The sequence below is a fragment of the Bison bison genome, unplaced genomic scaffold (genome assembly GCF_000754665.1).
Source record: "Bison bison bison isolate TAMUID 2011002044 unplaced genomic scaffold, Bison_UMD1.0 scf7180017864263, whole genome shotgun sequence".
Lineage (NCBI taxonomy): Eukaryota > Metazoa > Chordata > Mammalia > Artiodactyla > Bovidae > Bison > Bison bison.
In genome coordinates this window covers 8,001,677-8,013,817 of record NW_011494835.1, presented here as the reverse complement: position 1 = coordinate 8,013,817, position 12,141 = coordinate 8,001,677, and the positions used below count along the sequence as shown (strand labels likewise).

Here is a 12,141-nt window from a genome sequence, read left to right as displayed (position 1 = left end):
AATGTCTCTGCTTTTGAACATGCTATCTAGGTTGGTCATAACTTTTCTTCCAAGGAGTAAGCGTCTTTTAGTTTCATGGCTGCAGTTACCATCTGCAGTGATTTTGGAGTCCAAAAAAATAAAGTCTGACATTGTTTCCACTGTTTCCCCATCTATTTCCCATGAAGTGATGGAACCAGATGCCAAGATCTTCGTTTTCTGAATGTTGAGTTTTAAGCCAACTTTTTCACTCGCCTCTTTCACCTTCATCAAGAGGCTTCCAAGGCCACATGGCTAGGAAGTAATGGGGCTGGGATCCTCATTAGTCAGATTCCTAGGTTTATCTTTTTGCCACTAAACCATTGGAAATAAATAGATACATAAACATATAGATACAGATAAAATTTTGTACACCTTTTAGAATGATCAAACCCTAACAACAGCGAATGTTGGTAATTATGTGGAGCAACAGGAATTTTTAATGGACGCTTCACTATATAGGTATGAATGATCAAATCATCTGCCATTGAACCAGTGATTAAATCATTGGTGACTGAACTCAATTTCCAGCTCCTCTCCCCTCCCTGGAGGTCAGGGGTGGCACTAAAAGCTCCGACTCTCTAAGCCCATGGTTGGTTCTCCTGGCAATCAGTCTTAGATGCAGTCCACAGGTCATCTCACTGACGTAACAAAAGACCCCTTTGTTGCTCTTCTGACTTAGCGAATTCCAAGTGTTTTAGGAGCCCAGTGATAGAAACTCAATGAAGACCAAATATATATTACTTATTACGAATCACATTATCACAGCTACATACTATATCATTCCAACCATATGGTATTCTGGAAAAAGTACAATTATTGAAACAGTAACAAGACCTTTGATTGCCAAGAACTGCGACTGGGGAGGTATGAATAGGTGAAGCACAAAGGACTTTTAGGGCAGGAAAAATATTCTATATGATACCACAGTGATGGATATGTGTCATTATGCACTTATTCAAACCGATAGACTGGACAAAAACCAAGAGTAAAGCCTAATGTTTACTATGAACTTTGAGTGATAATGTAAGCAGATATGATAGGGGGTTCCCAGAGCAAGAGAACTAGGCATATGGCTTTCTTGACGTAAGAGAAGTCATTTTGGGCCTAAGTCATTTTGTGAGCTAAGCCTCAATGCTTGCCCTTGAATAGGTCTCGGTAATTAATAACCTTAAGGGAATGAAAGAATGCAATCAGGCAAGAGGAGTAACAGCAGCAAAGATAATAAATCAATTGTAAAGATTCACAGTTCTATTCCAATGGTAAAGGTTAGCTTGAAGCCTCAACCACCAGATCTTCCTGAACCTAAGGGATGACAATCTTGACCTTTTCTGATCCTTGTGACTTCAATCAACTCAACCTCAGACTCTGTGGACCTCCCAAGCTGCTTCATGTATATGGATGTACCTCAGCTTAAAACTTCCCCAATACTGCTGTTCAGGAAGACACTGCTTTGAGAAAGAGCCTCAGTGTTCTTACTTGCTGCAAGTCTTTTTCCTGATCTTTGGCTTGGTTGCGTCTTTTGGCTCAAAACTCACCAAGAGGAAAACCCAGTTTTCAGGTAACAATAGTGATGTAGGTTCATCAGTTATAACAAACGTATCATTCTGGTGGGGTACAGAAGTTATGCACATATAGGAACAGGGTATAATCTCTGTTTGTTACCCTTAATTTTTCTGTGAATCTAAAACTACTTTTAAAAAACTGTCTTAATTGGGAAAAAAAAAAAAACCTTTTGCTTTAAATTGGATAACGAGCAGCTCAATGTCAAAATGGATAGATTTTATTACCTTGATGGAATACAGAACTCAATTTAGGATTATATTAGTGTGCATACAAGAAGAGAAAGCATGTAGTATTAGAAAGCATGTAGTATATATTCTTCTCTGAAGAATCCTAGCCCCATGCTTTCTATGTAAATGAATGAAATCTAAACATTCTCTGTTTAGATTATTATCCTTTGATTTAGGTGCAAATATATTAAAAGAAATACTAAAATATTTGTGGTTGTCCTTATTTATGAAATATATTGGTCAACTAGATTAGAAAAATCCTATTGTTACTCATATTGACCCTTTCTTTTAGAACAAAGCCATATCAAAGATGTGCTTTTGGGAGATGCTTCATGCTCCCAACAAGGCCCATGGAAGCTGTGTGACTTCAGGACAGTCATTTAACATCTCTTAGCCTCATTTCCTTCCCTGGTGGTTCAGACAGTTAAAGCATCTGTCTACAATGCATGAGACCTGGGTTCCATCCCTGGGTCAGGAAGATCCCCTGGAGAAGGAAATGGCAATCCACTCCAGTACTATTGCCTGGAAAATCCCATGGACAGAGGACCCTGGTAGGCTACAGTCCATGGGGTCGCAAAGAGTCGGACACGAATGAGCGACTTCACTTTAGCCTCATTGCCTGGATTAGTCAAATAGAGACAATTCCTTATTAGCCTAAAGACAGGGAGGCTGGGTAGATGGGGTTTTTTAACAGGGTTTTTCATTGTCAACATTTGTTTGATATACTTCTTCATAAAGAAGTCAGCAGAGGTTCTACCCTGCCACATCTGTGAAGTAAGATCGCTGGGCCATCTAAGTGGTGAACATCTGCACGATGAACCATTTCTTATCCCAGTCAGAGCACACACCTTCCAGGTTCTATTTATTGACTGCTTCCACATCCAAACGACCAAACTGTCCTTTACCACCAATGTAGGCTCACAACGGTTGGTTCAGGCATCCCAGGATCTGCACGCCTCTTACATCCCAAGTTAGACCGGCTGTCCTTGAAGAGCTGTGGCATCCATGGCTCCTCCTCTGCTCAGCTTCATCATGGCAACAGCCGGAGTGGTGCAGTGGGCAATGGATGGTTTCTGACACCCCTGCCGTAGGATCCTTATTGTGAAAGTCCCAACTCCTAACACGTGATATGGTCCCACCCTCCTGACTGATCTGATCTCTTATACTCCCCTTCCTGCAGTCTGTGGACTCCAGCCAGAACACAGCTGTGTTCTCTGACCCCGACATGTGCCCAGCATCCTTACTCCAGGTCTTTATCCCACGAGAACCCCCTTCCTTCCACATCCACCAGCAACCCTCGCTCTGAGTACTGCAAGTCTCTTCAGGAAGGGGCTGTGCCTTGTGCTCCGGTGTCCCCACATCCAGCACACAGCCTGGTATAGAATATGGGCTCAACAAATACTTGTTTTGTTCTGAATAAAGCAAAATAGACAAAAAGAGAAACCTAGTGAATGGAGAGGATAACTGTATCACCAGATGATGCCAGAATATCAGTGTTGCTTTTCTACCAGATGACACCAGCCCCTTCCACACACAGGTTACATGCTGTCCTTAAATGTCATTGTATCACTTTCTCCCCCCTTTCAAAGCCACCCTTTCACGATTTCAGAAGCCAGACCACAAATACATTTCCTCCTCACCCTGGGGTCCTTTAGAAACAGCCTCTTAGCTTACTTAAGAAAAAAGAAAATAGCATGCAATATATGAGACAAATGGCAGGAAAAGTTAATTATTGATGTGGGACACAATTTAAGAAGAACTAGGGTAAAATAACATCTTTGGGGACAGTTATTAAACCAAAGAAGTGTCTTGAACTGTTCAGAACTCACGTCCAAGGAAATTCTTAAGAATGTGTTTGCAAAACTATCTGTTGAAGCGGAGCTGCCCCAAGAATTCAGCTGTGAGTCACCAAACCTGAGGGTGTAGAATGTGCATTTAATTCCAAGCATGGATTTACTGAATAGTTACTGTGTGGGGGACATTATCCTAAGCTCAGAGCTTCAAGCTGCTGTGTATTGAACTTACCATGGTGCCAGGGAAATAATAAATACCATCTTCTTTTGCCTGTCCAGCAACCCCAGAGAAGCAGGTATCTCCATCTCACTCTATAAATAAGCAAAGTCTCATGGAAGGTAATCATTGCATAAAATCCCACAAGTTTAAGAGGCAGAACAGGATCTGAACCTAGGTTTTCATATAACCAATTCATCTCTTATGTATCTCATCTCACAGGGGACACTGCAATACAATTGGGGAAACCGGTCTCATAAAACAGTCACAGGGCGGGATAATGCACGACAAAGTACTCATTTTAAGCACTGATAAAACGTGTTGATTTCTGGCATCCCTCTAAAGCAGAAATTATGATCAATGCCTGCATACCAGAGAACAAATTAATGAGTCAATATTTATTGCGTGCACTTTTGGCCAAGTCCTATGCAAGCTGCCTTTAGGTACATTAGGCAAAATTTCCTGACGGTGATCTGTGAAATAGGTGTTATTGCTAGTGCTCTCAATTCACAGAAAAAGAAACTGGCATTCAGGTTAATCATTTATTTGGGGCTGTATTGTTCAAAATGTGGCTAGAACTTTATGGTGGGGTCTCTTCCTACCAGGTTGCTAGGAAAGTAAATGTTAGTTGGAGCCATGGTGTCCCTCATCGCCCTACTTGGTGAGAATCTATGTGAGAATAAAACCAGGGTGGGGAAAAGCATGAAGGGAAGGTGGACAGAAACTGGCTTCAGATGATTTTGGAAACTCTGAGTCCTGGAGCTGGGCCTGCTGTTGTGTTTCGCTTGATTTGCTCAATTTGGTATGAATTAGCTTCCTGTCACTTTCCAATGAAAAGGGAACTAATGTAGCTATCACATATCAGAGGCTTGCTCTGTGCCAGGTCCTTCAAGTATATTAGAACATAAACCACGTTATGGGAGGGACTTGTCTATTTTTATCCACAGCTCTTACCACCATCTACTCCACTCCATAGTTTACTTATTTCATTGGCTTGCATGCATCCCTCAGTAGAAGGTATGTCCCATGTCTGTTTCATTTACTCCTCCATGTCTGGTTCTTGGTACAAAGTCTCAAATTAGAGGAGCATGACCAGTGACATGACCTGATTTACTGTTTCAACAAGGTTACTCTGTATTGAGAAGAGATCAAAGAAGATAAAGTCAAGAAGGAAGGAAATCAACTTGGAGGCTATGGCAATATCCGGGCAGGAGATGATGGTGACTTGGACTAGGGTGGAAGCCAAGGAGACAGTGAGAAGTCTTCTGATACTGGACATAGTTAGAGGAAGAATCATCCGGATTTAGTATCGAATTAGATGTGGAGATGAGAAAAATGGAGAAATTGAAGATAAATTTAGGAAGTTTAATTGTGCAGGTGATTCTTTTGACTCTGTAAATTGATTTAAGGGTCATCACATCTTCCTTGCCAGTTATTGATATAAAAAAAGACATGTGACCCTCACGAGGGCCAGCAGGGTACAGCAGGACATCTGTAGGGAGCGTCTCCATAAAGGAAATACAGGAAGAGAATCACCTTCTTTCTCCTCTGGATGAGTTGTGCCTGGGTGTGCTACCTGGAACTTTGGGCCCATCTTCAGCCTGAGGATGAAGCCAACCTGGAGATGAGCAGAGAGGTGGACAGAACCAGTGTCCCGGTGACATCAGTAGGCCCAAGTCAACCAAGTCTAGCTCTGAACTTCCTCACTTTGAGATGTCATAATTGTGTATTATTTAAGACAGCTTAAGGCAGGATTTCTATTACTTACAACCTAAAGCATTCTGATCCAGGATCCTCATTTGTAGGTTTTACAGTTGTATAGGTTTTCTTTTTAGAATGAAGTACCAAATGATTTAGACATGTTTCCAGTGTGTCCAAAACAATATGTCCTATATTATTATACACTTGGCTGGAAGAAAAAGATTTGATAGGAGGAAAAAGCCTGGATAGGAAACCAATTCCACAGTTATAGCAGGCAACAAATTATATGTACATTGATTTATGACATGAAAGGAAACAGTCAGTTGAGGAATTGTGAGTGCAAAGCTCTGGTGCCCTAGAGCAGTGTTTTTCCAGCAGCAGTTTGTGACTTGCTCGTCATTGGTCATACGAACAATTTAGTGAGTCCAGACAAGCATTTAAAAAATGAAACAGAACAGACAGAATAGGATAGACTAGAAAAGGATAGTATAGAAAATATCAGAGAACATAGGAAGGATTATTACCTTATGGAACTTTGGTTTCAATTTTATACTTACATGTGTCTATCAAATCACCATGTAAAATGTATGCCTTATCATAAAGTGAAGTGGCTCAGTAGTGTCCAACTCTTTGTGACCCCATGGACTGTAGCCTACCAGGCTCCTCTGCCCATGGGATTTTCCAGGCAATAGTACTAGAGTGGATTGCCATTTCCTTCTCTAGGGGATCTTCCCGACCCAGGGATCGAACCCGGGTCTCCTGCACTGTAGACAGACGCTTTACCGTCTGAGCCACCAGGGAAGTCATGCCTTATCATAGGTCATGGCCAAAAAGGTTTGATAAATACTGTCTAAGAATAAAGAGAGGCTCTGTCCATCCCTCTTTACACACAGCTCTACAAACCATCCACACTGACTGGCTGATGTGCTTTAATTATACAAATAAATCTAACATCATTTCTAACTGAAAATATTCTCATCGTGTGACTGTAATGAACTAGGATCCAGGACACCTCGTGAGCCCCTGCGAGCTCCTTGGGTCTCAGGCTGAGTCCCTTCATGGAACTCATTCTTGCATTCTCTCCCAGAAGTCTCTCTGAACATCGTTGGTTTCTACGTGATTCTTATTTCTTATGCTGACACAAGGGGAGGAGGATAAATGTGGAGTGCCACACCAGGGCCACAGGTGCAAGGCCTTGCACCGAGGCCACTGCAGCAGAGTGCAGAAGCAAGGTCATCTCCAGCACTGAGTGAGTCCCTTTGTAATTGTTGCCAAAAGCCCCCCAGATCATTACCAGCAAGCTTCCTGACCCCAAATTAGGCAAAAATGCCCACCCAGTAGTTACCCTATAGCACCCTAAACAATCACTTAATGCCACCCTTTTAGCAGGAATTTTCTTTGTCTTGAGGCTATAAAAATTGCCTACTAACCCATGATGGCACAGCCAATGCAGGAGATGCAAGAGACACAGATTCGATCTGGGTCAGGATGATCACTTGGAGAAGGGAATGGCAACCCACTCCAGTATTCTTGCCCGGAGAATCTCATAGACAGAGGATCCTCGGGGGCTACAGTCCACAGGGTTCTGAAGAGTCAGACACGACTGAAGGACTGAACATTCAACCCATGAAAAGCTCTGGCTCTCCCTTGAGCCAGTCAGCTGTTTTAACAGCTCTCCCTGACCTACTGCATTTGTAGCAACTTCATTATCTCCGCTCCTTGCTCTTAATGAATTCACTCCTTTCTGAAACGCTGTGTCTGGAAATTCTTCTCCAATCTGCATTCAGACTGCCATGTCACTAAAGAGGTTTATTTCTGGTGTCATTGTTGGTAAAAGTATCCTCATCTTGGTGTAGACTCATACTAAGCTGATTTTATTTTTAATTCCACAGAGATTAGAAGCCACTTCCCAAATTTCAACTCCCAGCGCAATTAATTGTTCATTAGGCCCCAGTGGCTCAGTGGTAAAAGAATCCGCCTGGAGAAGATGCAGGAGACGCAGGTTTGATCCCTGGGTCGGGAAGACCCCGAAGAAGGAAATGGCAACCCACTCCAGTGTTCTTGCCTAGGGAATCCCATGGAAGAGGAGGCTGGCTGGCTATAATATGTCCACAGGGTCACAAAGAGGTGGACATGACCCAGCACACACATGCACAAACGGTTCGTCATGAGCACATAGTCCCATCATGTGACCCCACTTTTTCTGAGGGCTCTTGTAAGTCCTACCTGTTCATAATACGGAAGGTTTGTTGTGGTAAGAGGCCTGGGCTCTGGGTTGCATTCCCTCGCCCCATCTCTAATTTCAGTACAGGAACAATGGACAGTGCCGTGCAGGCTTGGACCCCCTCAGAGCCCATCCCAATACCTGTCATAGGACACCTCCCTGTGTACCTGCCAGGCCAGAATGGGGACTTAACACGCCTGGAAATAACCCTCAAAGAAGGGATGGGTGCTGACAGACACATACTCCAGCCTCCTGTCCTTCCGGGGACAATTGCAGGAGGAATTTCTTATGTTCTCAACCATCCTTGAATCTCAGAAATTGAATCTCCTTTGCCTGCAGCTGGAACTTGATAATACATCCTTACACTGACTTTCCTTTCTCCCTTGTCCCACACTCTCTTTGCTCTCCTTCTCGTTCCTTGGGATAACCTCCCAACAAAATACCTGTACCCAAGTCCTTAGGTGGGTCTCTGCTTTTAGGGGAACTAAAAGAGAATCTAAACTAAGCAGAATCTAATTGACTTAACAAAAAACACACCTAAATAAATTACTTCATGAACCCAAACAAAACCTTCGCAAAATGATATGCGTATATACAACGTCTTTAAAAGGCTAGGGAGGGGTACGTCCCTGGTGATCCAGAGGCTAAGACTCTCTGCTCTCAATGCAGGTGCCCAGAATCAACCCCTAATCAGGGAGCTAGATCCCACATGCCACAACTAAGACTCAGCATCGCCAAATAAGTAGATATTTTTAAAAATATTTAAAAAAATAAAAGGATAGGAAGGGACTTGATAACAAACACTTGGTGGAGTCATCCTTGGAAAAACAAAAGAAACTGAGGTAGAAATTTAGAAATCAATAGTGAAATTTAGTAATCTTACAGAAGAGACGTTAGTTGTTTCTGAATACAGTACTTATCCATCTGGGAGCTGAAAAAGTAAAAAAGTGGGTGGGTGGCACCAGAGAACAGTGGGAAGACACACCAGGGATACCCTTAAAACCCAACTATCTCTCCAGAGAGATGCCAACAAAGGCAGTTACTTTTTACATGAGATCATATCTCTAGATAAAAGTAGGCAACTGTAATATGAAAATCTATTCTGAGGGACAACCTTCGGCAAGTAAAGATCTAAGATAAGAGGGGGAAATTTTTTTTAATAAGTGATTGTTAAAAATGTATAAATATGACTATATTTTTGATTTAGAAAAAGCACTAATTTTAAGAAATTTGGAATTCATTTGAATCAGTAAAAACTCTAAGTTACAAATATATATTTGAGTGTCAAAATGCAATATTATCTTCAAATATTCACAGAAATAAAATCTGGTTTACTAAACCAATGTTTTAAAGAGTTCCTAGACAAACGGCAACCCACTCCAGTATTTTAGCCTGGGAAATCCTATGGACAGAAGGAGCCTGGTGAGCAATAGTCCCTGGGATCAAAAAAGAGTCGGACATGACGCAGTGACTAAATAACAACAAAGAATTAAAAATGACTTATGATGTGTGATATTGGTTATTTTTCAGCTAATGAATGCTTCAAATAGTATTTTGTCATAAGCATTTAAAATATCTTCCTATGCATCCCTTTATATTCTCTGTGAATAAAAAGGTGTTTTTAAAGTGCAAAGTCTTTATTCAACCTTATTTTAGAATATCACAAATGATGCTTCAGTGATGTGTACATTGATGAGTTTTCCTGGCCCTGACGTGTACTGATGGGGTATGACACACAAAACCTGAAACCTATTTTTTTTTTCTGTATTTGATATTGGTCAGGCCCCTATTAGCTTTGAGTCGTTCTGTTTCTCAATTTCTAGAGAGCTGTAAAGAACTTGGAAAAGATCCAAGGAGAAACAACAAAAAATCATTAAAAAGGATGGAGGAAAAGACCTCTGAGGAAAGGTTGAAGACACTGAACTGGCCTCACTTGAAAACTGCAGGCCAAGGACTGATTTAATAGCTTTCTTAGAGAACAGGAAGGTTTATTTGGAGGAGGATACTAGCTGACTTTTCTCCATCTCTATAGAGATGAAAACCAGACAAAACTGGATTAGAATGAACAAGAGAGATCTCTTTGACCTAAGGCAGAACTCAACTGCAAAGGTGATTAAACTCTGTCATTACCATCACTGGAGAGCTTTGAAAATATGTTGAACAACCATTAGCTATGTGTAGTTTAGGCTACTCACTGGAGAAGGAAATCCCTTTCAGCTCTATGCTTCCATTTATTTGCATTCTCAAAAGCCAGGTTAAAAGATTTAGCCCGTGGAGAGAGGAGACCAGGTTTCCCTCACTTGGGAACAAGGTCATCAGAATATATCATCATTCATTCTGAAAGATTTAACATAAAATGAATGATATTAACCATGCGCTAAAGGAATACAACTCTATAAGTTGGTTTGCAAATATTACTATAAGAAAAAAATGAGCTAAGGCTCAGTACTTCCAGTTAATAATTATTTTCTAAAGGCTAATTAATGAAGGTATATTATTTTTGCCATAAGACAAGAGACAGCCTTTTTCTGACTAATTCTAATTACCTCAAGCTTGCTAAACTTGCAAGCAGCTAAGGTTCATATTTAAGTGCAGGGCATCCCACGTTTGTCACCTCCAAGAAATTATATTTCCACTGTGGTAGTCTTAGAACTTGAAAAGAAACTATTGGTATTTCTCTGTGGGAAACTTCTTGAGGTGAACATGAGTCTGTATGAACCAATTTTTTTTAAATGAAAGCTTTATTTCTGAAATTTAAACTTTGGTACACCATAGTATGTTTCTGAGGTTTCACTTTTTAAATAAAAAATACACTGAAAGTTTTTTTTAAAAAGTTGTTCGATCAATTGGTTGCATCTGACTCTTTGCAACCCCATGGACTGCAGCATGCCAAGTAGTATTTCCCAAATTTCATAAACAAATTAGTGAAAACTGTGTTGAAACATATCTAAGAGAAACTGTGATTTACTAATATTCATTACACATCTATTGAACACCTACTATGTCTCAAACAGTATGCCAAGCACTGGAGATTCCCTGTCAAATGTGACATGGTCACTAACCCCCGGGGAGGGGGGTTACAATCTGGTAAGGAGAGACACGTTACTGGCTAATCCTATAATAGTGAGAAGGCCATCCGGCCATGGGGGCGAATGGGTAAAACTCCCAGTCCAGGAGGGATATTTGGGAAGGTTTCTTGAGAAGGGGCCCTAAGGAGGAGCTCTGGAAATAAATTAGGTGTAAAATTGGCACAGAAACGATTTCTTATGGAGAAGTGGGTGTAAAAGAAAGAATACCCAAAATGAATATGTGGTCAGCGCAGTGTGCCAGGCACTGTATCAAGGGTATAATCAGCATGAGTTCACTGAATCATCATCACCTCCCTCATTTATGCATGCATCAGACTTAAGCGACGGCTGTGTTCCAGGAAGTGTGGGTACAATGGTGACTTACATGAACACAGATTCTATTCTTCTAGCGCTTAGCCCAGTGGGCGATGCTACACAATAATCAAATAATCAAAATGGTGTGATGAAGGGAAAAGGGGAAAAGTTGCTAATTATAATATTAGCAAATTTCCTTCACTCTTTCAACAATCAAAGAGAATTTTGCTTTTGTGTTCTAAGCATCTCCCATCTCACTTCCTTCCCTTCCCCATTCTAAGAAATATTCGGTCAGCTGGGCTTCTAACTTGTTGTGATGCCAGATACAATTAATGGGAGAAAAGAGACTAGACTTCAGAAGTAAAGGTGAGCTATTGGTTCAAGAAAAGAAAGAACAGAGGCAGGTAGAAATAATTTATTAAAAAATAAAATGTTGCGGAGGGAGACAGGAGGGAGATTTGGGAGGGAGGGGACATGGGTGTACCTAGAATGCTCAAACTACCGCACAATTGTACTCACCTCACACGCTAGTAAAGTAATGCTTAAAATTCTCCAAGCCAGGCTTCAGCAATATGTGAACTGTGAACTTCCTGATGTTCAAGCTGGTTTTAGAAAAGGCAGAGGAACCAGAGATCAAATTGCCAACATCCACCGGATCATAGAAAAAGCAAGAGAGTTCCAGAAAAAACATCTGTTTCTGCTTTATTGACTATGCCAAAGCCTTTGACTGTGTGGATCACAATAAACTATGGAAAATTCTGAAAGAGATGAGAATACCAGACCACCTGACCTGCCTCTTGAGAAATTTGTATGCAGGTCAGGAAGCAACAGTTAGAACTGGACATGGAACAACAGACTGGTTCCAAATAGGAAAAGGAGTTTGTCAAGGCTGTATATTGTCACCCTGCTTAGTTAACTTTTATGCAGAGTACATCATGAGAAACGCTGGACTGGAAGAAACACAAACTGGAATCAAGATTGCCAGGAGAAATATCAATAACCTCAGATATGC

General features: G+C 41.2%; 1 long non-coding RNA gene across 1 annotated transcript in view; it reads left to right on the top strand.

The window, feature by feature from the left end:
- LOC104994669 overlaps positions 1-7,518 on the top strand; it is a 29,891-nt gene extending 22,373 nt beyond the window's left edge. The window contains exon 3 of the long non-coding RNA XR_825974.1: positions 7,415-7,518. This is a non-coding gene — a long non-coding RNA (uncharacterized LOC104994669). The remainder of the gene's footprint in view (positions 1-7,414) is intronic.
- Positions 7,519-12,141: the final 4,623 nt, after the last annotated feature.